The sequence below is a fragment of the Panthera uncia genome, assembly GCF_023721935.1.
Source record: "Panthera uncia isolate 11264 chromosome C1 unlocalized genomic scaffold, Puncia_PCG_1.0 HiC_scaffold_4, whole genome shotgun sequence".
Classification (NCBI taxonomy): domain Eukaryota; kingdom Metazoa; phylum Chordata; class Mammalia; order Carnivora; family Felidae; genus Panthera; species Panthera uncia.
The window spans coordinates 25,231,321-25,258,049 of record NW_026057585.1 but is presented as its reverse complement, the minus strand read 5'-3'; the positions used below and the strand labels follow the sequence as shown (position 1 = coordinate 25,258,049).

Below are 26,729 nucleotides of genomic sequence, written 5' to 3'. Positions count from 1 at the left end.
TGCCAAAAACTCAGTGTTTTTAAAAGAGACAAGTCCATGTTTGCTGCCTTATTTTTCTTTGTTCATTTTCATTCTGTATTTCGCAGCAATCTAGCTTCTGCCACAGTGATTCACCACGAACCTCTAGATTTTTGAGTCCAGAAGAGCATTTCCTTTTCTAGCCTTTCTTCTCTTCTCTCAGGCAATTGCATTTTTTTTTCCTCCCATTGACTTTCATTACTATATTTTCTTCTGATTCTCCTCACATCACTATTGTTCTATCTTGATATTCTTCTTTAGTTTTTCTTTTATCTACTTCCCTTAAAATAAAAAAAAAACTTAAAAACATACTTGGAAGATACTAGAAATAATAAAATGGAAACTTGCGTAGCCACCAGCTGGATTTTCCCTTTCTTTTATTCTTTGTCACACTGCTGTTCTCTTTCCTTCTAAGAAATAAATTCCTACTTACCACATTTTGGTCTTTGAATTTCTAAAGATTCTTAACTTTGGTAATCCTTTCTTCTTCTGTGGCAGATGAATGGCTGCCACCATAACATCTGTTCTTTCTGGTGCATGTTCGCTTAGCTGGAGACTCCTTCTTGTCCTCTTTTACAGGTAAGTATGGTTTTGTGGGGACGTTCTTGCCAATGGACTATAACTAGAAGTGGAGAGTACAACTTTGTCCTTACCTTTTTGAAAGAAGGTGGCTTGCCTTGCATTGTTTGCTGTCTCCTCCATGGATGGGTCTATGACCAGTTGCATCCATCAAGATGAGGAAGACATCCTAGGAGAGACTGGAACAACAAGATAGAAGGAATCTGGGTCCTGAATGACCTCACAGAACAGAGTGCCCTTTCAGTCTAGGCCCGACTATTAGGTGAGAAGGGAAGAAATTATTTTCATTTTTCATTTCTTTACTTTCATTTTTCACTGCTTTCTGGGGTTTCTGTGACAGCAACTTAGCCTTTAATACAAAAATTGATACCTGGAAATGGGGGACCTCTAACAAAATCTTAAAACATATAGTATTACCTAAATGGTCAGAGAATTGTCAGTGAAGAAACAGATCTTACAAGCTGGAAAACTGGTGATTCTTGTAGTGCCATTGCAAAACATTTGGTAAAAATCTTACTCAATTTGGAAGACTGACCATGTTTCTCATATGGCTGCATTTTAGAGGAAGCATTTGGAAAGAACCAGAATACAAATGTGTAACTGTTGTTCCTTGGTTAGTTCAGGAAGGTTTTTCAAGAAAGAAATGAGCTCACATAGGAAATGATGGGTTTTCAAAGAGAGATGGAAGGAAATAGAGCATATAGAAAATTGGGGCCTCACAAGGTTGGAAAATCCAATTATTTCTATAGTCAAACAGGAGAAGACTGTTTTTCAGAGACTTTCTTAAAGCCCACCCGTTAAGATCCCTTAGCCAAAGAAATCTAGCCTTGCAGCAAAGGTCAGATTAGGGGTGTTACCCTCACTTATTTTTTTAAAGATTACCTCACAGTAGCCACCATTAAAAGAATGAAAAGAAGAACAAATAAAGCATAGAAACTAGAGAATAAACAAGTTTAAGAGCTCAGTCCAGAAAAGAACTTTGGGTATAGTTTCTGGCACATGTAACAGATTGGAGATGAATAGCATGGAAGCCTCCTAAGATCTTGAGGAATTGTATTGCCAAAGAAACCCAAAATCTGATGTGCAAAAGCCAATCATTGTGTCCTCAAGCCATCTCCAGGAAAGCATACTCTCCAATATTCACTGAAATTTTGAACTTGGAGGATTACAGGCAAGGGAGAACCTCCTGGAATATTGAACCCAGGGGGCACTGTGGGCATAACCAAATGCATCCAGGTGGGTTAATCAGGGAACTCCTTCCATGGCCAGGGCAGGAATTTCTGTCTGCAAAAAAAACTAGGAAGGACTATTGGTTGTTGCATGTTCCCATTCTGTCCTTTTTGAAATGGAAGTTTTGTTATAATTAATTCTATTCCTGCTTCACCACTGCATATTGGGTTAAGAGTGGGAATCAAGTGGGGTGCCTGGTGCCCCGGTGCCTGGATAGGCCCACATATGGTCTCTCTTAAGAGGAGAGAGAGGTCAAGAGGTTTGGGAAGAAGAGTACACTCAGATATTTGAGTGTCTGAAGGATCAAGTGAACTTCTTTGTTTACCTTTGCCTTAATTAATGCAATCTTTCTGGGGATTCTGATTTGCTTATTCAGAAACCTATCACCTACATGTTGACAACTCCCAAACCTGTATGTCATGCCAGGATTCCCTTTTATGTTCTAGATCTGTATTATCCAACTATAGTTAACCCTTAACAACATGTACAGGTCCACTTATATGTGACTTTTTTTTTTTTTACAGTACATGACTGTAAATATATTTTCCTTATAATTTTCTTGACATTTTCTTTTCTGTAGCTTACTTTATTGTAAGAATACAGTATACAATGTGTATAACATACAAAATGTGTTAATCGACTGTTTATGTTATCAGTAAGGTTTCCAGTCAACAATAGGCTATTAGTAGTTCAATTTTTGTAGAATCAAAATTTATGTGCAGATTTTTGACTGCATGGGGGTCAGTGCCCCTAACTGCCATGTTGTTCAAGGGTCAGCTGTACCAAAGTTATCCAGGACACCTTTGCCTGGACTGACCGCAGGAGAGATCATAATCACAATATGGCCAAGACTAAAATTATTTTTGTTTAAACATGTACCTGCTCTGTGATAGATTGCAATTAATGGTCACAAACTCATCCCCCCACTATATATGCCCCCTTGCACTGTGACTTTTCTGTTCTTCCTATCAAGAAGTAGATTCTGGATCTCCACCTCCTAATATCTGGGCTTGCTTTGTGACTTGCTTTGGTCAGTAAAATGCAGCAAAAGTAAGGAGGTGGGAATTGTGAGTCTAGAGTAAGAAGCCTTGCAAGCTTTGCTGTCACCCTCTTGGCAAGCTTCTGTCATCATGTGAAAAAATGTGGGCTGACTTCTTTGAGAATGAGAGGCTATGTGGTAAAAGATGCCCAGCTGGCATCCAGCATGAACCACCAGCATGACCGGTGACATAATTTGCAAGGCCCAGTAGCCTCTTTATTCTATAATTATTGAGAATCTCAAGACAGGAATAGCAGAACAATAAAGTCAGCGCAAGTTGCATGCCCATGAAGCTGGCCTTGACCCTAGAGAAACCACCTTGGGCCATCAAAGCTCCTGCTAAGCTGCCATAGCTGACTGTCACTATGAGTGAGCCCAGGCAAAACCAGCAGAATTTCTCAGCCAAGTCCAGCCCAGATTGTTGACCCACAGAAGTGTTAGCTAATAAATGATTATTATTTTAAGCCATGAAATTTTGTGATTGTTTAGGCAGCAATAACTAACTAAGAAATCCTTGGTTGTAATCTCCTATCTGGGATGAGTAAAGCCTGAATCATTCACCCTCACCCATATATTGTCACATCATCTTATGAGGCCTGAAGAATCCTTTGTGCTTTTAATCTCCCTGTGTATTCTCTTCTTGCCTAGGAATGTGGGTTGTGGAGTCAAGAGTGTCCAAGTGTAAATCCTAGGTCCTCCCATTACTAATTGTGTGAACTTGGACACCTATTTTACCTCTTTGTGCCTCTATTTCCTTATCTGTAAAATAGGGCTAACCTTATCTTTCATTTTAGGGTCTGAGCAGGTTAAATGAGGGAACACTTACATAAACAGCACTTAGCACAGTGACCGTGGTGTTACTATGATTGCCTTGTTTGCACGCTGTCTGTGAGATTTAGGATGAACTGTGTGGGAGCCCCACCAAAGCCCTCTGGGGCACACAGACAGGTAAGAAAACACAGTCCTAGAAGAACTGCAAAGTAGTATGAGGGTAGCAACTCGAGCTCTGGAGTCAGACTTGCATCCCTTCCATCTCAGCTCTGCCTTTGGTTCTGTTTCTTTTGCAAGTTATTCTCTCCCTTTAGGTCTTACTTTTTGTGAACTGTAAAGTGGAAATAATAAGAGCAGATTTCTGATACCATTGTGAGGCTAGGAGGACTAAGTGATTAAGTGAGGCCTGGTGTATAGAGGAAGCCCATGAGCCTGGCCTGTAGAATATGCCTGCCACGTGATATCCGAAACTGAGTATTGGTCAGAAAGGCAGGCCAAGATCTCTCTGCGAGGGTAATTACCAAATATAAAGTACACTATATACAAGACTGTAAACAGGATGTGAGGTGAGAGATCAGGTGCCAAAGAGAGGGTGAACAGATTACATCTGGAGACCAAGGCAGAAGTGAAACCGTTCGGGACTGTGGTTGCTGCATCAGAAAGTCTGGACAATGTAGTGTATGTTTCCCAAACCTCTTGGTAAGCTACAATAGAAAGCAAAGTGCTCTAGAAGCTGATTTTGGATTAGAGGGAACAATTCAAACAAATCTTAGCTTGCCTTCCACCAATTAGCCTTTGAGGGCCCTCCCCCTTCATTTTTAGGTTGGTTCTTGTCTTTTCTTTCCTCATCAGTCAAGAATCCATTTATTCACCAATTATTTATTGAGTACTTTGGAATACAGTGGTGAGGGGCAAATCAGTTTCCTGTCCTCCTAGAGCTTCAAACTAGCAGGAGAATCAGACAATGAAACCAGCAATCTCAGCACTTTGTGAGAATTTAGGAATCAGGGAAACCTTCCTGGAGGAAGTTAGACTTAATGTGAAACTTGAAATTTAGATGAGAAAGGATCAACTAGTCAGAGGATTGGGGGAAGAGAAGAAGATTCCAGGCCAAAGAACAGCATATGCAAATGCATGGAAGGAAGAGATAACCAGAACTTTGTGGGATTTAAAGCCGTTCAGTAGTGCTGAAAAATTGAGTTCAGAGCCAGAAATGGCTAGAGAGGAGATAATGAGGTGAAATTTATTTACCCTGTTAAGGAATTTAGACTGTATCCTAAGACCAATGGGAAGCCAATCAAGTGTTTAAGCAGAGGAATCACATTTTGAAAGAGTACTCTGATTATAATGTGGAGAACAGAAGGAGCAGGATAGAAAGTCCACCACCTGATTTTGTAAATAAAGTTTTATTGGAACACAACCATACCCATTCATTTACATATTGTCTTTAGCTGCTTCTATTCTGACTGTCCTGCCCTTTCAAGAAAATGTTTGCTGATCCCATGGTGACTGTTACAGTGACATGGGTAGGACAATGGTGGTCAGCTGTGGGGAAGGCAGTAGGAAAGTCGGAAAGGCATACCTATGGAGTTTGTACCAAATCATGAATGACTCTCAACAAATCATGACCCGGATATCAGCTAAGATCATCTGTTTTGTTTTTTAACATGTTAAAATGGGTTCAGGCCCCTATTACACAACTCTTAAATGAGCACAGTACCTCTGATTGTTTTGCCAATTTCCCAAACATGTATGATTTGAGCATTACCTTGGGCCCTGCTCCTACTATTGGGTTCAGTAATGGACTCTGTTCAGGGTTTGCTGTCTCCATTTTGCTCCTTTTCTCTTTTAGAGTGGACCTTGGTCCCGTCATTTCTTCACTTACCCCACCCCCACCCCCACTCACATGGTGTATGTGTTTGTGGAGAGGGATGGGAGCTTAAGGATTATGGAAGGTTTACTGAAGATTTGGAAGACATGAGAGGAGTCAAAAAATGCAAAGAAGATAGAGTGTTATAAAAATATATACTATTTTATTATAAATGTTATAAAAATATTTTAGGTGTGCTGTGAAGTTACTCTGTCTTCCATCTCTTTTCTCTCTTTCTCTTCTCTTTTCTAACTATTTCTTTCATACACCGAAGTGAGTGTCTGATGTGGAACAGTTTGGTCTCTTATGATCCTGTCTCTTGCTAAACCCAGCTCTTGATCATACCATCTACTCACAATAACTCATCTAGGTGCTTTCCTCTGAGAAGACTTCTAGGACCAACTGTTGAGAAAATTGGTTTAACTTGACCATAGTAACAAGGTGGCTCAGAACCAGGGTACTAAGGATAGGTTTGGATCAAATAGGTGTAATGTGATATGTCCAGCTGGAATAGCCAAGAAAAGAAGTAGTCCAAGGTGGAGGAGAAGGGCAGGTAACCAAGTAGGGAAACCAAGATCATTTCTGCAAGAGTAGTGTAAGAATAAGACCTTAGGGGAAGGTGAGGTTGTAAATAAGAGAGGAGGCCAAGATTCTCGGATAAGGCGGCACCAAAGTAACTATATTGTAACCTGTTGCCTCCCTGTGAAAAGAGATCATGTCTTAATTATTTTTAGATAGGTACCACGTAATAAAATGTTAGACACACACAGTGGGGACACAAGAAATGTTTGATAAACGGAACCCTTAACCTCATGCCATTCCTGAAATCTGGTTCTTTTTGTGTTCCTGGGCTTTGCTGTTTTGCTATAAATCAATCTACTGTGTCTGAACAAATCAAACAACCCAGGTAAAAGAGTATTGTAACATGTTCTTCCTTCAAAAAAACCTAAACTAGGTCTCTGTGTATTTGTATCACAACAAAAGTAGTAATAAACAGCTGTTAGTAACACCACCGTCATGTACTGAATGCCTATTAGATCTGAAGTACAGTAGCAGATGCTTACCTACCTTCTTTCATTTAAGCCTCATGATGACACTATTATTATATTCATTTTACAGATGACGAGAGGTTCTCCTCAAAGGGGTTCGCCTTACTTAGGTCATGATAAGTGGCAGGTTGTTTGACTTCAAAAGTCTTGATCTCAATAATACTAGTCTTTGCTGTCTCATAAGTGTTTGCCTTGCCCCCAATTTCTAAACCTTTGAACCCATTCCCTTGTTTAAAATCTGTCATTGCTTTCATACCCTCCTGAGCAGAGTCTGCAATAGTTAGTATGGCATAATTTGTTTTCTCACAGTCATTGCCTACTTGACTGGTCTTATCTTTTATTGCTGTTTCCATAAATGCATGTTGACTTCCCAACATTTCTGGTTCCTGGGACCATGCTAAGCTCCTCCACGCTTCTAGGGTTTTGCGTGTTCTCCTTGTTTCTGCAGTATGTTTCCTTCCTATCTGCCTGGCCTTTGAAACCAAGGACACAATTTCTGATCAGTCTTTCTGGGAGATCTCATAATCTCTCTCGGTTTTGATTCTTCTATTAGTAAATTGAGATGATATTTCCTACACTTTGGAAAGAGTTATCTGGGATGCATTGTGGCTTTGCCACTCACTGGCTGTATCATCTTGGGAGAGTTACATGATTTCTCTAAGCCTCAGGATTTTTTCTTCATAAAATAGGATAGTGATGGTTATTTAAAACAGCACCTGGCACAAAGTAAGTATTCAGTTAGAGTGAATAATAGAGCTATTATTATATGGCTCTTCTGTGAATTAAATAAGATTAACAAGCATAATGATCTAGCACAGTAATTGTGAGCACACTGTGCTTTCTTAGTGATTTCCTGCTCACCCTTTAAGATTCAGCTCGAATTCCCCTTTATAATGCTTTTCTGTGAGCATTCTGTACATTGCACACATGGTTGGCCATTTTGTCAATTGTGCTCACATACCTTTATTTTCACTTATTATATCCCCTTATAATCATTTGCCTAAGTTCTCATCTCCTTTGCTGGCCCAGACTTCTTGATGACAAAGGACTATTTTATTATCCACCCAAACCTCGCATGAATAGGTATTTCACACACATTGGTTGACTGACTGAATACAGCCATTAATAAATGAGGATGAATCTCAAGGAACTTAGAGTCAGTGGTAAGACTACCACTAGTCCTAGCACCACTATGTAATGTTTCTCGAGTATCACGTGCTTGACATCATCCTGGGCGCTTGGTGCTCATTAACTCATTTCATTCTCACAAGAGCAATATTAGTATTATCCCCATTAAAATGGTTTTTTTTAAATTATGAAGTCTTATTACCATTTTATAGATAAAGCAACTGAGGCTCAGAGAAGTTAAGTAACATACTCAAAGTCACACAGCTAACAAGAGGTGTAGAAAAAATTTTATGTTTCAGTGGAGAACTGCATTGCCCAGAGGACATTTTCTAGACCCACCCGATTCACTGTCTTTGAGCTATTGCACATCTTTCTGGATTATCTGATGGTAGCCTTTTGTCATGTGCAAGCCATTTTATAGCCCTGTAAGTGTGTTTCTTTTGGATTCTGTTTCGACCAGGTTACAACATCTGCCTGGTTCCCTCATTGAATGAGTTAAATGAAGTCTTTAATGTTTTTTTTTTCTTTGTACCAGAGTCATAGTTTTAGCTTTTTCTGAAAATTATCTTTTGACAGAGACATAACTGGAATACAACTCCCAGTCTGACTGACTTCCAGGCCCAGTTCTGCAACTCTGAGGTCTCCGGGATCACCACACACTCTCCTGGGGCGCTTTGCTCTTAGATTGCAGAGCTCTTACCTCGACCTCCCGAGACTCTGCTTCTGTAGCATTTCTGTTTTCGTTTTTTTTTTTTTAATTTTTTATTTTTAATGTTTATTTATTTTTGAGACAGAGAGAGACACAGCACGAACAGGGGAGGGTCAGAGAGAGAGGGAGACACAGAATCTGAAACAGGCTCCAGGCTCTGAGCTGTCAGCACAGAGCCCGACGCGGGGCTCGAACTCACGGACCGAGAGATCATGACCTGAGCCGAAGTCAGACGCTTAACCGACTGAGCCACCCAGGCGCCCCTATGTTTTCTTTTTTTTAACAAGGTTCCAGTTATTCTGTCCCAGGTGGTCTGAAAAACACTCTTTGAACAACTTTTTTTAGAAGAAATAAAATGCCTGTACAAAGTGAGTTGTAAATTAAAGTTCAAAGAAGGAGAGAAGAGGAAGAGGGAAATTCTGTCTGGAGGAATCTGTAAGTTTTATAAAGAAAGTGGCATTCTGTTAGGGTCTTAAACTAGGAATGCTTTTCGCGGGGAAAGAGGGGGAAGAAAAGACTTTCTGTGTTCCAGAACACAGCATGAGCCAAAAAGCAAGGAGTCAGGAAAATGCATGGCGTTTTGGGGGAATGGCTAGTGGCTGGATTTAGCTAGACTGAATAAAGAATGTGAGAGGGAGAATATGAACCATAAGCCTGGAAAGGATAGGTTCCAGCTGGAATGGAGGCCTTTCATGCCATTCATGTATTTGATAGGTAATAAAGAAAGCTGACTGAAAGGGAAAGAGTAAGATCATCAACAGCAAGTTAGAGGAATCCTGAAGAAACATGAGGATGGAGAGACAGAGTCAATCTCTGAATGCCAAGGAATGGAAAGATGTGAGATCACAAGGATTTGATGTCTAACTAATGAATATTTACCAAGGGTTTGTTGTGTGTGAAACGAAGTGCTAAGCACTAGAAGAACATGGGAAGAGAAATTATTATCCTGATATACAAAGGCTCAAAAAGGGAAGATGCCAGAGAGACATCAGAGGTTGTCTGAGAAGGTATACAGGTCTAAGTTTGGAGAGTCATGGAGGAAGGGTGGAGGAGGTAATTATACGGAAGGTGATTAGCAAGTAGAATTGACAGAATTTGTTGTCTACTTAGATGCGGAGGAGAGTGTGTAGGGAGAGTCTAGGAAAATTGAGGTTTCTTAGGTTTGATGATTAGAAGCCTGATGACCCCAGGTCATCTATTTTATTGCATTTAAAGAACCTGGAACCTTTTATTGCATTTAAAGAACATACTATGTAGTAGGATGTTGGGAATAAAGATCTGGAGCTCAAGAAAGAGAGTGTTAGGTATTGTATAAGTTGAGTTGGTACCAGATATACCTCAGTGTTTGGGAGAATAGAGAGGACAAAGATAAATACAAGCTGAGATCGGGTCCAAATTGGACGAAGCCATTTCTTGGAGTGGGTGGAAGTGAACTGAGCAAAAGGTTAATTGCAGACTTTGGAGCTCAGAATTAAGCAGAAAGGCCCATGTGCTATTGGGTGCAAGGAATCATCAAAGCTTGGAGATGAAAAGGTCAAGGGCTAGGAGTATGCAAGAGCTTATTAAGAAATGAGAGCAAAGAAGGGAGATCACACTAGAGAATGTGTTTCCCAGGACCGACTTTAGGGGTTACTGCTACATTTGTTTGGAAGAGCTACTTTCGGCGAGCAGTGAAGCTCCCAAGGAGTTTAAGCGACAGAAAATACTCCTTCAATTCCCACAGAGGGAAGAAAAGAGAGAAGTACACAGAGCTGATGGGAGGCCATTCAACTCCTCAGGAACTCCCTAATGTTAGGTGAAGTTGGGGAAAAATCTTGAAATTCTTGGAGATAATCTTCTACAGAAACTAGGAAGGGCTGAATTCTGGGTTCAGGATGATTAGGTGATAACAGGTATGTCAGTGAGTTAACTCTGTATTTTTATATTGATTTCCAAATTCAAAGAATGGTTAGTTTTTCTTGTTGGGAATAGTCATTACAAACCAAAGGGCAGATCTGCAAAAAACAAACAAACAAACAAACAAAAAACAAACACACACATCTGCGGCTCCATTGTTTAGGAGACACGTGGTTTTGAACTTTAGCTCTATTTGTCCCCTCCACTTTCCAAATCAGTATAACAAATGTTCAAGGTAAATAGTTGTTTTTAATTGTTGGTTATAGTTACTTATTTCTCAAGAATTTCTTACATGGCTAGCAATCAGAATTTACACAATTGTTTTAAAAGTTTCCCAGGATGCTCTTAAAATGTGTATTCTTTGTTGAAAGAATTAATAATTTGGGTTAAGTCAGGGTGAATTGAAATGGAATTCCTTTCACCTCTACATTGATACATTGGGGGGCTACTTTCCCTTTCCCTCCTAGTAGAATACTGTGTGCATAAAACTGTGTTAAAAGCCACATCCTGATAGTTTTTAAAATGTCATCTGGTACAGGACTTCCACTGCAACCAGTGGTCAGTTCCTCTGTAGGGGCTCTAAAAGGAAAGGCAAAGTGGTTCTTTAAATTACTTGATTTTTTCATCTTTTAATTTTTAAAATTTTTTTTATTTTTTGAGAGAGAGAGAAAGCGGAGGAGAGGCAGAGAGAGAGAGGGAGGCAGAGAGAGAGGGAGACAGAGTCCCAAGGAGGCTACACGCTATCACCACAGAGCCCCATGTGGGGCTCAGAGTCACAAACTGTGAGATCATGACCTGAGTGGAAACTAAGAGTTCAGATGCTTAGCTGACTGAGCCAGCCAGGTGCCCCTTGATTGCCTTTTATTAACTTTAATTGCTCAGGATAAAAAAGGAGGAGAAATAAGTCATCTTTTGCTCTTTTCCTCTGTAGGGTGTAGATTATTGATTAAGATTCTCCCTGAGCTGTAGAATTTTGGATTCCCAAAAGAATTCCTTGACAGGCTGGGAAAAGCAGGGAAAAGATGTGAGGGGAGAATCCATGCAGAGCACCCTGCTTGCAGGGTGCAGTATAAGGTGCAAAGATGTATAGACAGAAACTTTGTCCTTAGGCAGCTTAAAATACAGGTGTCTTTAGTGACCGATCTCCCAGAACACAGTTGTGAGACTCTCAATTGTGCTTTGGACTCTGATGGACCATAATGTTGTCTTTTCCTTCAGCGATGGGCCTTGATAACGGGGCACTTGTCCAGAACTCAGCTGGACTTTGAAGGAATATATGATCTAATTTATTTATAAATTCAGAAAATATTTATTATTTTCCTACTGATGATAACAGAGGTGAATTAGAAGTTGTACGAAGAGGGCTGGAGCCAAGGAGAGTAGTTTGGTGATGGTGGCTCTGAGGCACACAGGGGGTGCTTCTGTGGGGCAGTAGGGAGTCAGAGGTGACTCCGTGGTTGGTGGATCATGTAGCCTTGCAGAGAGATTGAGAACCACTGAAGATAGTGTTCCAAAAGTCCAAATCCTGGAGACTTTAACTTGTGTCCGTAACTATTTAGGGGAAAAATGAGTTTCATATTTACATCAAAAGAAATAATTTCTATGCTTCAAAAAATTTGGACATTTTGTTTCAATTTGGTGTACATAATATTTTTTGTGAAATGTTTGATTTGTATTTTAGGGGAAGAATTCAGTGATTAAGTTAAATATCCTGATGGTCTTTTCATTATTGATATTATAGTTTCTAATGCATTATACATAGTTAGTACTAATAATTAACCTTTCCCGTACCCCACAATCAATTTCTTCCTACAGTTTGGTTATTAAACATTATGTTAGCATTTTGGGATACTCCATGTGTTGTTATGAAATATATTTGAGAAAGATTGAAAATATTTAATTGTAACCATCTTTCAAAAACCTGTTTTTACCTCATATTTTGTAGCAATGTGAATTTTAAAATCTGCGACTAGAATCATACCTTTCCTTGTGGAAAATAAATTCCCACAAGGTGATTTCTTTTTAATTAAAACTATATTGGCTTCAAATTATGGAAAGAGGGGCGCCTGGGTGGCGCAGTCGGTTAAGCATCCGACTTCAGCCAGGTCACGATCTCGCGGTCCGTGAGTTCGAGCCCCGCGTCAGGCTCTGGGCTGATGGCTCGGAGCCTGGAGCCTGTTTCCGATTCTGTGTCTCCCTCTCTCTCTGCCCCTCCCCCGTTCATGCTCTGTCTCTCCCCCTTCAACAAAAAAAAAAAAAAATATTTAAAAAAAAAATTAAAAAAAAAAAAAAAAAACAAATTATGGAAAGAGCCTAAATGTCCATCAACTGATGAATGGATAAAGAAATTGTGGTTTATATACACAATGGAATACTACGTGGCAATGAGAAAGAATGAAATATGGCCTTTTGTAGCAACGTGGATGGAACTGGAGAGTGTGATGCTAAGTGAAATAAGCCATACAGAGAAAGACAGATACCATATGGTTTCACTCTTATGTGGATCCTGAGAAACTTAACAGGAACTCATGGGGGAGGGGAAGGAAAAAAAAAAAAAAAAAGAGATTAGAGTGGGAGAGAGCCAAAGCATAAGAGACTGTTAAAAACTGAGAACAAACTGAGGGTTGATGGGGGGTGGGAGGGAGGGGAGGGTGGGTGATGGGTATTGAGGAGGGCACCTTTTGGGATGAGCACTGGGTGTTGTATGGAAACCAATTTGACAGTAAATTTCATATATTAAAAAATAAATAAAAAAAATAAAAATAAAACTATATTGGCTTCTTTTTGAAGTAAGAAAAATTTCTTAGTATATTGCAAAGTATAACAAAAGGATTTTGAAAAGAGATGGCAAAACATTTACTTGCTGGAGGGCAAAAAATTTTTTTTACCAAAATGCAAAGAATGCAGACCTCAAGATTAAGTGGGAGATCTGAATGCAGCATATACATTTTCTATGTAAATAATAATTATAACTTTTCATGTAGAGTGTCTAGAACAGGAACATATGTTAGTGATGACCACGATTTAGATGTATGGGCGTGGGTTTATTATAGTAATAGTATATTGCATGAGCATTTGTCATAATGACACTGGGAAATCAATTTGATTGGGACATGTAAGGGAGAGATTATGTATATTAAATAAATACTGTTTTTTCTCTTTTCAGTTATTTTTAGGATAGTTCATATAAATAGTGCAAGTAAACATATAACCAGTGAAGTAGTAGATTTATATGACTACACAGATTTGATTTGGAATTTAATATGCTTATGAGTGGATGTGGTGGGGCAGATGTTTATACTAAGGAATATTTCTAAATTCTAAAATTGCATTTAGCTGTAAGGTCTGTGAAAACTACTTAGGAATAATTCAACTATCAACTTTATTTTTAAAGAACATCTTTGTTCATAGAATAGGATAGGGAATAGATTCTGACTTCTATCATATGGTATATGGGTTTTTCATGTTTCAAAACATTAAGCATGAATTTTAATATGTTGATAAACAATAATACTCTACTCTTACCCAGTTAAATCCTATCTGCCTTCTTAGGCAGACACACTTCTTAGAGGTGTTTGGGATCTAGAACTTAAAAAAAAAAGGTGGGGGGCATCTGGATGGCTCAGTCAGTTAGGTGTCCGACTCTGGCTCAGATCATGATCTCGCAGTTCATAGGTTCGAGCCCCATGTCGGGCTCTGTGCTGACAGCTCAGAGCCTGGAGCCTGCTTTGGATTCTGTCTCCCTCTCTCTCTGCCCCTCCCCCACTCACGTTCTGTCTCTCAAAAATGAACAAATGTTAAAAAAAATTTTTTTTAAAGATATAGCTTCATAAATTTCCCACTTGTTCCTAAAACGATGATAGAGCCAATCAGAAGAGAACATAGTGAGAAGTAAATGCTCCAGAGTCAGAGTAGTGGGAAAGTAGAATAACAATCTATTTCTGGGATGAAGTTGGTTAATTTTAATTTGTATGTCTTTTATGAATGAGGGCCACTTATAATGTGTACAGGTCATTTTTGTGTTTCTTTTTCTGTCACCTGTCTGTTAATGCCCTTTATTTTTCTTTGGAGTGATGGGTCTTTTTCTTCTTGATTTCTAGAAGCCTGTTATATATGTTAAGGAGGGAGGCCTTCTTTATCTGTGATTTGAGTATCAAAATTTTTTTTCTTGGTTTGTAATTTGTGTTTCGACTTTGCATATGTTATTATTGGTATTTTTTTTAACCTCATAGTGGTTTTTGATTCTTTTTTTTTTTTAATGTTTATTTATTTTTGAGAGAAAGACAGAGCGCAGTCAGGGGTGGGGCAGAGAGAAAGGTAGAAACAGAATCTGAAGCAGACTCTAGGCTCTGAACTGTGAGCACAGAGCCTGACACAGGGCTCCAACCCACAAACTGCAAGATCATGACCTGAGCCAAAGTTGGACACTTAACCAAGTAAGCCATCCGGGCACCACTGGTTTTTGATTCTTAATTAGTTAGATTTATTAATATTTATGGCTTCTAGATTTTAAGTCCTAGTTAGAAAGACCTTCCCATTCCAAGGTAAGAAGAGAACTTACTCATATTTTCTTATAGTACATTTGAGTGTTCATACTTTACATATTTGACCCATTTGGAATTTGTCTCATATAATGTGAGATATAGTTTTAACTTCATTTTTTCCAGATAATACACATTTATTAAAAAGTCCTTCTTATCTCACTGATTTGAGATGCCACTTATTTGGGTCTATTTCTGGGTTTTCTATTCAATTCTGTTAGTCTATTCCTATGGTAATCCCTAATTTTTCATTTTTGAGGTTTTGTAGTATTGGCTATTCCTTTTCAAAAGTGTTTTGCTGGTCATTCTTGCTTGTTTACTTTTTCATATGAGCTTCAGAATCAGCTTTCCTATTCTAAAAAAATAGCCTCTTGGTATTTTCATTGAGATCGCAATAAATTTAAAAATTAAAATTTAGGGAGACTTGACACACATGAACTTTTCCTATCTAAGAACATGGTCTGTCTTTTCATTTATTCAGTCTACTTTTGTTTCCTGCAGGAGTGTTTTAAAGTTTTCCTCATATAAGCTTTGCATATTCCCTGTTAAGTTTATTCCTAGGAACTTTACATTTTTGCCATAATTGTATGTGGAGTCTTTTCTTTCTTTTATTTTGTAAGGGGATATTGTGTAGGTGTTATGTGTACAAATATACATGTGTGCATATATATATTTATATGTACAAACACATATATATCATAGACTTTCATAAATTTTATATCCTGCTTCCATACTTAATTTTCTGTTGTTTATATATTTTCTCAGTTGATTTTCTTGGGTCTCCTAGGTATATAATCATATAATCCACAAATAATGACAACTTTGTAATTTTTTCCCAATAGTTCCCAATTTCTCTTTCACTACCTTGACTGATACTTCAATTATCACTGGATTATCAGTGGGAGAGTGGGTATCCCCTTGTCCTCCTCTACCTAAGCAGGAACTCTCCAGTCTTTCTCCATCTAATCTAAACTGACTTTGAATCTTAGAATTAATTGCTAGTCAGACATTGCTATTTTGCTCTTCCTGGAAAACTGACAGTTTGGTTCAACAGTAAGGTCCATAAATGTCTAGCAGTAAGGGATTGCACATTATGGTGCATCTGGTGAATGGGATAGTCTGAACAATTACAAAATAATATGTATGTGTTAGTCCTTTTTGTTTAAAAAAATCAAAGTATACACAAATACGTATGGAAAAGTATCTGGGAGGATATTCAACAAACTAGTCTAAAAGTTATAAATATATGGTTGTAGCATTATTTATAGTAGCCAAAATATGGATGCAACCTAAGTGTCCATTAATGGATGAATGGATAAATAAGATGTGGAATATTACTTAGCCATAAAAAAGAATGAGATTTTGCCATTTGCGACAACATGGATGGAACTAGAGTGTATTATGCAGAGTGAAATAAGTCAGACAGAGAAAGACAAAAACTATATGATTTTACTTACATGTGAAATCTAAAAATCACAACAAACAAAGCAAAAACATCCATAAACAGAGAACAAACTGATGGTTGCCAGAGGGGAGGAGGCTGGGTGATGTTTAAAATGGGTGAAATGGAGTGAAAGGGACAGACTTCCACTTATGGAATGAATAAGTCATGGCAATGAAACGTATAGCTTAGAGAATATAATCAATGGTGCTGTAATAGTATTGCATGGTGACAGATGGCAACACACTTATGATGAGCATAGCATAATGTATAAAGTTGTTGAATCACTATGTTGTCTATCTAAAACTAATGTAACATCGTGTGTCAACTATGCTTCAATAAAAAAGAAAGGAAAAGAATAAATAAGTTTATAAAATGGAAAAAAGTTATGAATATAAACTGGTGATTGGTAACATCAATTTCAACTAATTTGAAAAATTTGTAAAAATTTTTAAAAGTTCATGAAAATATTTTAGAACAATTAAAAACAAGTTAAGAAAAACAGTTAAGAAAAATAGATTTGTGTTTTTCCCTTTTTCTGTTCTGTATCCCTTTCTGTTATTAAAAAAAATTTTTTTTGTTTATCCTTATTCTTTGCAAAGTGGTACTAAAATGATAGTATAGAAAGGGGTTAACAGGATACAATCCACAAGGAAAAAGAAAAGAGGCGAAAAGTCTACAATAGATGAAAGATTTCAATAAATTTTGGAAGCCAGAAGTTGGATGGAGTAGAGATAATTGACTTGACAAAGTGGAAGAGGGGTTTAACCAAAGTGCTTCAAAGAGACTTAGCACTTGGCCATCAGTGTACCACAAAGGCAGAGGTGAGGCATGGAAAGCAGGGGTGAGGCGCAGACCTGAAGAAGGAGAATTGCCCTCAAGTTGTTTACGAAGTTCTTGGACACCACTGGGTCCCTTCTCCCCCTCCTTCAGCCATCCTGCATTCATGCACTTCACACTGACTGTACTACCACCAAAGTCCCTCGATGAAGTAGGAAGTTTCTTTTCTGGGAGAAAGGAGTTTATCTTTTGATGGAGAGTTCCCATAACAAAAGGGCTGATTGGAGAATGGGAAAGAAAAAGATGTTTGAAATGGAAACTTCAGTAGAAGGTTGGAAGTAATTCTCCTGGTCCAGGATTTCTCAATCTCGGCATGACAGACATCTGCGATTGGGAATTCTTTGTTGTGGGAGGCTGTCCTGTGCATTGTAACATGGTTAGCAGCCTCCCTGGCCTCTACTCACTAGATGCCCATGCATGCCAACCAAAAGTATCACCAGACATTGCCAAATGGCAATGAATCAACACCCCCTGCCTGCCCTTGCCCCAGTTGAGAACCTCTATCTTAGACAATAAAGAATAGAAAAAGAAAGATGCAGAGATCATCAGTGGAATAAAAGGACAACAAGTCTAGAGAATAATAAAGAAGTCCCAACATCCTGCTCACAACAGTTCACAAAGAGAGAAAATATAATATGAGGAAATTAGTGAAGAAATAATAAAAGAAAAAAATTTGCAGATAAGATTCAAAGCACCCTTGAGGGTCTAGCACAATCAAAGAAAAAAGACCCATTCCAAGGTACATCCTTGTGAAATTTGAGAGTATAAAGATAGTAGGAAGATTCTAGAAAGAAAAACAGGCCAGATACAGAGGAAGGGGAACTGGAAAGGCACTAGGCATGTATTTCACTGGCAACCACAGGAAGTAAAAGACGGTGAAACGGTGCTTTTAAAATGCTGAGGGAACATGATCTTCAACCTATCCAAATTATCAATCAAGGATGAGACTAGAATATAGACATTTTCAGATATGCAAGCACTCTAAAAAATTTACCTTCCAGCACACCGTCTTAGTCAACTACCAAAATCTGCTTTAGCTTAAATCAGAGAGTGAACTTCCAATGTTTGGGCTTGGAAGATATTATTGATGGGCATTTGATAGATATGTTGAAGAATCTGAATAAAATTTGGGTTAGATACAGTAAAAAAAAGTGAAAAAGCTGGGCAGTTATTAACTCCAGGGAGAACAGGAGATTGTCAAGAGAAGCATTATCATGGCACCTTACTTGATTCAGCAATGGACTGTATTTACACTGACAGGATGATATAAACACAAATTATTGATTTGAATAAAAGTTGTGATGTAGCTGTGTGAGAAGGAAGGGTGGAGGCAAAGTGGTGGTGGTGGTATGTGGAAAAGAGCTAAATCCTCAATACCATGGCAAGAAGTCAATGAATAATGTCTAACACTGAGAGTCAGAAAACATTGGCATAAGCATATCATTGAGGAAATGAACACCTAGCAGGGTCATGTGAAACGTGGGGTGATGCTATGTGGGGGAAAGTTGGGCAGGGGATTGATGTGACTTGGTGTTTTTGCTATAAGCCTTTCTGAACTATTTGAATTTTCACTTATATGTGTTACTTTCATTAAAAATAAAAATACACACAAAAGTACTGCATACATACAGGAAAGAAATCACAGAAGATAAGCAAAAAGTACACAAAATATGTAAAGATCTCACCCACCCAGAGATAACCATTATATCCTGAAATAGTTTTTTCTTCAAAAATTCAGAAAAGCAAATGAAAGGACTTTTAAATACTCAACAACAACAAAAAAACCCTCACAAATTCTTGATACATTAAAACTACCAATAATAATTATAAAAAGTAGTACCGGTTATTAATTTTTGACTAAATCAATCTTTCTGATCAAATGCTTGGTGTTATTTTGGTTATATCCTCACTAACAGAGCAGAGTGGATACTGCAGCAGTCTTCCAAAATATTTTTACTTTAATTATCTTGTTATTTTAGAGAGAAGCAGCTTTTGGTCTCAGTTTGCTAAATAATTGTTTCTATTTAGTAGGTTAGGAATTTTTGGAAACAAATTCATCAGGAAAATTTGTCTGCAACAAGTAGTTCTGGGAAAACTGGACAGCAACTTGCAAAAGAATGAAATTGGACCACTTTCTTACAGCATACACAAAAATAAACTCAAAATGGATTAAAGAGCTGAATGTGAGACCTGAAACCATAAAAATCCTAGAAGAGAGCACAGGCAGTAATTTCTTTGATGTCAACCATAGCAACATTTTTCTAGATATGTCATCGTCGTTGTCTTCTTCTTCTTTTTTTTTTTTTGAGAGAGAGCACCTGTGTGCCTGTAGGGCAGAGAGGGGCAAAAGGAGAGAGAGAGAAAGAGAGAGAGAGAATCTGAAGCAGGCTCCACACCCATCATGGAGCCTGACACAAGAGTCGATCTCAGAAATGTGAGATCTTGACCTGAGCGGAAATCAAGAGTTGGACTTTTAACCAACTGAGCCACCCAGGTGCCCCTCTAGATAGGTCTTCTAAGGCAAGGGGAAAAAAAGCAAAAAAAAAAAAAAACCCAAAAACTATTGGGACTACATAAAACAAAAACAAACAAACAAAAAACTGCACGGCAAAGGAAGCAGTCAGTCAACAAAACTAAAAGGCAACCCACTGAATGGGAGAAAATACTTGCAAATGACATTCCTGATAAAGGGTTAGTATCCAAAATATATAAAGAACATATACAACTCAACACCAAAAAACCAAATAATCCAATTTTTAAATGGGCAGAAGATACGAACAGACATTTCTCCAAAGAAGACATACAGATAGATGGCCAACAGACGTGTTCAAAGATGCACAACATCACTTATCAGGGAAAGGCAAATCAAAACTACGAGATATTCCCTCGCTCCTGTCAGAATGGTTAAAATCAAAACCACAAGAAACAGTAAGTGTTGGCAAGGACATGGAGAAAAAGGACCCTTCGTGCTCTGTTGGTGGGAATGCAAACCGTGGAAAACAGTATGTATGAAAAACAGTCACTGTGGAAAACAGTATGGAGTTTTCTCTGAAAATCAAAAGTAGAATTACCATATGATCCAGTAACTCCACCAGTGAGTATCTACCCAAAGAATCCAAAAAAACACTAATTTGAAAAGATATATGCATCCGTATGCTTATTTCAGCATCATTTACAATAGCCAAATTATGGAAACGGCCCAAGTGTCTGACAGATGAATGGATAAAGTAGATATTGTGTGTGTATATACACGTGTGTGAGGATGGGTGAAATAGGTGAGGGGGATTAAATGTACACTTATGATGAGGACTGAGTAATGTATAGAATTATAGAATCGTTGAATCACTATATTGCTCACCTGAAACTAATATAACACTTTATGTTAATCATACTGGAATTAAAAAAACAAATTTAAAAAAACAAATACAGAAAAGATACATAGAGAGGAACAGGTGTAATAAACCATATCTCTTGTCTAGAGACTATGAAAAAAAATTTTATCAGAAAAATTTGCCTCAAGAATTTTTGTATTTTCCTCTATTTTTAAGCAAAGATAAATTTCATCTCTCTGAATTTCATTTCTCTGTTTCAATGAACAAAAGTACGAAAAGTACTGCTCAGCTTTGATAGTTCAACAGTTAACAAGCAAACTTCAGATAGTAAATATAGAATTGGGGGGAACTTTCCATGGGGGAAATTTCCATTGGGGGGAAATATTGGGAAAACAAAGTTAAGAATGATTAAAGACTTAAATGGGAATAATGAAGTGACTATTTTTAAAGAAATTAAGCTGCATTACAGTTTTCATGAAAAATATGCAGTTGATACATTTTTCTACCTCCTAAGGTCATATTGGGTTTTGACTAGTTTAAAATTTCAAAATTCACCTAATATTTACTGAATTCCTTTCCTTATCTTAGGCCTTGTCCTTGATGTATTCACTTACATGCTCTGTATAATCTCACAATAATCCTGCAGATTTGATGGTGCATTTGCAGAGGCCTAACATGAAGGAATATAGTGGGACATAGAGTAGAGTGGATTTCTGTGGGTTTACTTGGCTTTGGCTGCTGCTGTGGGTGTTAGAAAATATGCATATTAAAGATAATGATGGTGCATTTATCAGGGGAAAAAAAGCAACTATCAGACACAAGACAGGCACAGGGGAGGGTCTGGAGGAAGTATCTTGAGGCAGAGTCCTGAGATGACACGTGCAGTCTATACACTTAGGGCTGACCCCACAGAAGTGTACACACAACTATCCTGCCCACGCAGATATGGGGCAAACCAAAGTTGTCAAGAACTGTGTGAAATAAATATGATGCGGCAGGTTGTGGTCAAACGGCACTGGTGCCCTGGTATGTCCCTAGAGTCTTGGGGAGAGAATGGAGAAATGCACTGGGAGGCCTACAGGATCTTCCTCCCTGCTTGACTGCAAGCAGGTTCCTGTCCCTATAGGGTAGAATAGGTTTTGTCTTTCTAGGTTAGTCTGAGGTACTTTAGCCAAGACTGGGTCTCCATAGGTAACTGTGAATTATTATCGCCATTTTATAGATGGAGAAATTGAGCCTCAGTGAAGTTCAGTTAGCTAACATGTATTTGTGTGCATGTAAATATTAGGTAAAACATATTAGCTCTATTGATAGGCATTTCTTTTCTTTTTTTTTTTAATTTTTTTTAACGTTTATTTATTCTTGAGACAGAGAGAGACAGAGCATGAACGGGGGAGGGTCAGAGAGAGGGAGACACAGAATCCCAAGCAGGCTCCAGGCTCTGAGCTGTCAGCACAGAGCCCCACGCGGGGCTCGAACTCACGGACCACGAGATCATGACCTGAGCCGAGGTCGGCCGCTCAACCGACTGAGCCACCCAGGCGCCCCTTGATAGGCATTTCTTACAAATAACTGCTCTACATTATTAATAGAGGTGCTTACTAATTAACATTAGAACTCCCCTCTTTCTGAGAAAATATTTGTGATCACTTTTCACAAACTATAACAGCCTAAATGTACTTCTTCATTATTTTGTTTTATTCAAAACAATTCCATCCTGTTGATCCAGAACATTTGAAGGTTTTTGAGGCTCTATTTAGTAGGTCAGAGAGCTACTATTGAATGGCAAACTTTATGCGCTGGACAACTTGGAATTCTCTACCAGCACCAAAAATCAAATCCTACTTCCCCACCCTGACAGCAGAGGGGCTCCAGGTGTTGGGTGTAGGCGCCTTGCTAGTGCACTCTCTAGGGTTTTTCAGGGATTCCGGAGGAGGCTGCTCCGAGAGAACGTGCCTCTTCCACACGCCCCCTACCCAGTTTGGAGTGCACCTGCAGCCCCAAGCAAGAATAGGGCTGACTCGGATTTGGCCAAGTCAGACGTGGCATGAAAAATCAGCAGTTACTCTTCCATCTCCTATCTGTTATAAATACAATATAAATTGATAATCTGAAAAGAATTTGGGTTACGTGGCGAGCCCCGGATACTGACCGCTGCGGATGCGGACTGAGACCGTTCTCGTCACTTGCTAGTTTCGCTACTTGTTTTGGGAAACCGAGGCACCGCACGCCCTGTCCCTAGCGAGGTGGGTTTTTGCACGATCCCACCGCAGCCCGCCTTGGGTGTTCCCGTTTCCGAGCCCTTTCCGGGACCCAAGTCCCAGCTCCCGAAGGTCGGCCCCACAGCTGGCCTCGGGGCCCCGCCCCCTTTGGCCGCGGGTCGGAGCCGCCACGAGCCGGAGCGGGAGCTGGAGCCGGAGCCGGAGCCGGAGCCGCCGCGGCCCCTTTAAGAAGCCGCTCTGCGGTAACCCGAGCCCGCAGTCCGGGCGGGCGCGGCGGCCGCGGCGGTAGCTGTAGCCTCCGTGTGACTGCTCCTCCAAGCGGCCCGGGGCCCGCGGCTCCCCTGGCTCCCGCCGAGCATCTCGAGGGGCGGCTCGGGCCGGCGCCAGCCCTCGGGCCGGGCCGGCTGACCAGGCGCCCGTGACCACCCGCCGCCCTCCCCGGCCCGGTGCAGCCGCCGCCCGCGCGCTAGTCGCCCCGGGACCCGGCACAGGTGACGCTGTTTGGAGGGGGTTCGGGGAAAAGGGCGGGCTCGCTTTGCCCCGCGGCTCCCCCGCGCCGCCGAGCGCAGTCCCCGGGCAGGGGCGCCGCGGCTTCCCGCCCCCGGCCTAGCGCGGCCGCGGGCTCCGGCGCCCGGAGCTGGGTGGGCGTCCCGAGCGCGGGAGGCGGCCAGGGGCGCCCGGGCGGGCTGCAGCAGGTGTGTGCGGCCGCTCAGCATCTTCCCGGCCCCGCGGGCTCTGGCGCCGCTCGGGGCGCTGGCGTGTGTCCCGGGGCCCGCGGCCCCGCGCCGCCCGGGCGCTCCGCGTCCCATCCCCGCCCCCGGTGTGCGCGATTCGTGCTGCGGGGTCTGCCCGGCGGTGCCTCTCGGGTCTCAGCTCAAAGGGATGGGTGCGTGGGGCAGCCAGGGAAAGCTTTCTTGTTAGAGGCCGGTACATAGTCTGGTGCATCAAGTGGGTAAGTCTCCCCCTCTCCCACCTCCCCTCTACTAAGTAAAACAAGCTTTTATTCACCCCACCCTTGTAGTTCTCAAGTGGGTCCCATTTTTAGCCACCTCATGCAGTAGGGTCTAGTGGGAAAGGGGCTGGGTTCTGTTTACACCTCTACCATTGTAACCCCCTCAAGTTTATTGGACTGAGAACCTCGGTTTACCCAGCCTTGAAATGGGATCCCTAATGCTAGCATTTTCCTACAGCCCAAGAGGGTGGGAAACCCTCTGTGAAAGTACATTGAGTTGTCAAAGTTCATTAAAGAAAGGCTCACTGTTGCTGGCCAGTATTTTTTTTTTTTTTTGAAGTACACATCTGAGTGTTAGTTTAGCTCACATTTTAATGTGAAATTATAAAATTGTTCTTAAAGAGTGATCTGTGACCAGGTTGAAATGAACATGATACCAGTTTGGGGACAAGATGGAAGAGTTTGTGTGGATATTAGGAGTTGACATGTGAAGCAGGAAGAAACCGTCATTTTGGTGAAATCTTCGCTCAGTCGTAAGCAGAGTTGAGACAAATGGATCTTGGACTGTGTGTGTGTTAATTAAGAAAGATGCTGCCGTCTGGGCACATGGTATAGGCTAGAATGCAGCTTCATCTTTGTGGAGCCAGTGAAGGTAACATGACAGAATCCCAGTTTCCTTTTACGTGTGAAGTAGAGAATTTTTTCCCCGTGTTAATCTTTTCCTTAAATTGGAGGGATGAAACTGAATTAGACACGTGGCCCCCTGCCGTGCTAGAAAATTGGAAAGAATGGCGTGGGGAGCGGTGGACTTCGGATGACTTACCACCTCCCTGCTCCTGTGCCATCATCAGATGATCCGGAGAATGTATTTGGAGAGTGCTTCTTTTCTTCCTGCCCCTGCAATTCCTTTTGCTGCAATACCTCCCTCCAGCGTTGGGATCCTTGCTGTGTGATCTCCTATGAGTTTTACCTGCTGGAGCTGGGCACCTGGCATCCAGCCGCTCAGCGGTCATAATTGTTTACACTATGAGCTTTCTATGCCTACGCATTTCACTCTAAGCCTTCTTGACCTTGTTGGAAAGAATAAAGGCTCTTTGCAGCTAAAGCTGTGTACACTTGGAGGTGCCTAGGAAGCTGAAGGTCAAGAAGCTGAAGGTAACCCAAAGAAGCTGGGTCTTCTCAAAGACCCTGGGGGTATGGTGCAAGAGTTGGCTTATCTTTTCCTTGCTTTTTTGAAACCTCCATGGAGAGAGGTTGATTTGATTACCAAGGGAGACGGAGGCCTTGGGAGCAGGGAGCTATCAGAAACGTAACTCTGAGCTACACTGGTTGAGAGCATTCCCAGCAACGGAGTTGGGAGGAGGAAGTGGCGACTTGGGAGGGGAGGGAGGGCCATCCCAGCAACCAGAGAGGTAGTAAAGGGGCCCTGGAATCCCGACTGGGAAGTGGGAAAGGAGTCGGGCTACAGGAAGGGAGTAGTGGAGCTTCCAGGCAAACTCTAGAATGTGCCCTAGGTGTGACCTCTCCTTCTCTCCCTTACCCTCAGAGAGTGTTTCTTGCCATTCTGAGTCTAGTGCAGCCCTCCCCTCCCCTGGTGCTCTAAAAGAGGCCCACCCAGCGCTTATGTTTCTCCCTCCAAGCTGGCCTTCCAAGTCTGAGAAGAAACTGAGCAGAAAACTTCAGACCTCCATGTCTCCCCACCCCCTTCTTCTCAGATCAGTGTCCCATATCCTACACATTAAGGCTCCTTTTAGCTTTGATATCTCTTGGAAGGTTAAAAAGTAGGGTAGTCATTTTGGCAGAAAAAAGTAAACTGAACAGTGTACAGGAAGATACAGCAAACTAGTTTTTTCTGTGGAGGAAGATAATGAATTTATTGTCTGGGCGAGAATTGTGGGAGGTTGGACAAGGGAGGGCAGGAGGGGGTGGTGGAACTGTGCCGGACAGCTTGTGCTCTCGTCCTTGAGAGAGGAAAAGATGCCACCACACGCGTAGAGCCACCTTGCTGTGCTCTCCCTCCTTCCATTTGTCTTGTGAGTGGAAGAAGATAGCAATATGGAGGTGGAGTAACCATCTGTTCTCAAGGATGGGAACCAGACTTTAACTCACCACTCGAGATGAGCTATATTCACCTGCCATTGCTATCAGGCACTGAACGTATGACACCAGAGAATGCATTACATCAGGAAAGCAAGGTTCATTTTGTAAGAAAATCTGAGGTATTGTGAGAGTGACTTTGGTGGTGGTTTTTTCTTGTTGGAGATGAAAGGTAGCACACAAAGAAACGGAGTCCTACTGCTCTGAGGTTTGTTATTCATAGGGAGACAGTTGGATGTTCTGCAAGCAGATCCCAGACCTGAAAAGAAGGCAGGAATAGCAAAGGATTTTTTTGTTTTTTTTCTCAGAACATTGGTCTGTTCAAGGAGAAGGCAATCCTGTGGCTACATGAGAAGGAGCTTGTGAATCATTGTAAAAGGCCAAGGTTTGTGAAAACAGCGGGTAAAGAAGACAGCTGGAAGTCAGTTCAGAGCTTGAGCCAGCATGAGGAAGAGTTGCTGAGCAGTGGGACGGATAGCAAGGGGTGGGGGGGGGGGGAGAGTCTGACTAGAGGGACAAAGGCTTGTCTATAGCAGTGTTTCAAACGTTTTTGGATTACAACACAGTACAGAATGGGTTTTGCACTGCGACCCAGGACAGAAGTAAGTATGTGTGAGTCTGAAACCAGTTTCATGAAACAATATTTACTCTCTTGTGTACCGCATTCTGGTTTCTGTTTCTATGCTTCTGTTCCTATTCAGTGTTCTGAAAAACTCATCATCTATTAGTGGATCAGAGTCCACTGTTAGGAAACCATTTGCCTAATGGATGGATAAACAGGTTGCATTTGGGTTGGAGATGCTGGAGGAGGTGGAGGGGAGCACAGAGTTGATCGGGAAATCTGGACCCCTGTTGGTCCACATGGGACAGGTGGGAGTGTGGGAGCCCATCTGGTATGCTCATTCATGCAGGACTCACATTAGTGAACGCACCTGGATGGACAGGTGCCAAAGGGGACTTCCTATCAATTGTATCCACTTCAAAGCAAAATGGTTTTGAGGGAAAAGGTAGCGTG

General features: G+C 40.9%; 1 protein-coding gene across 2 annotated transcripts in view; it reads left to right on the top strand.

The window, feature by feature from the left end:
* TLCD4 (TLC domain containing 4) overlaps positions 1 to 26,729 on the top strand; it is a 95,271-nt gene that overhangs the window by 2,571 nt on the left and 65,971 nt on the right. The window contains exon 1 of one of the 2 annotated variants that reach the window (XM_049616767.1): positions 22,876 to 23,156. The exons of the other annotated variant lie outside the window; for it this stretch is intronic. The gene's annotated coding sequence lies outside the window, so the exon portion shown is untranslated. Of the gene's footprint in view, positions 1 to 22,875; positions 23,157 to 26,729 lie in introns of those variants that run through there. 2 annotated transcript variants of the gene reach the window in all.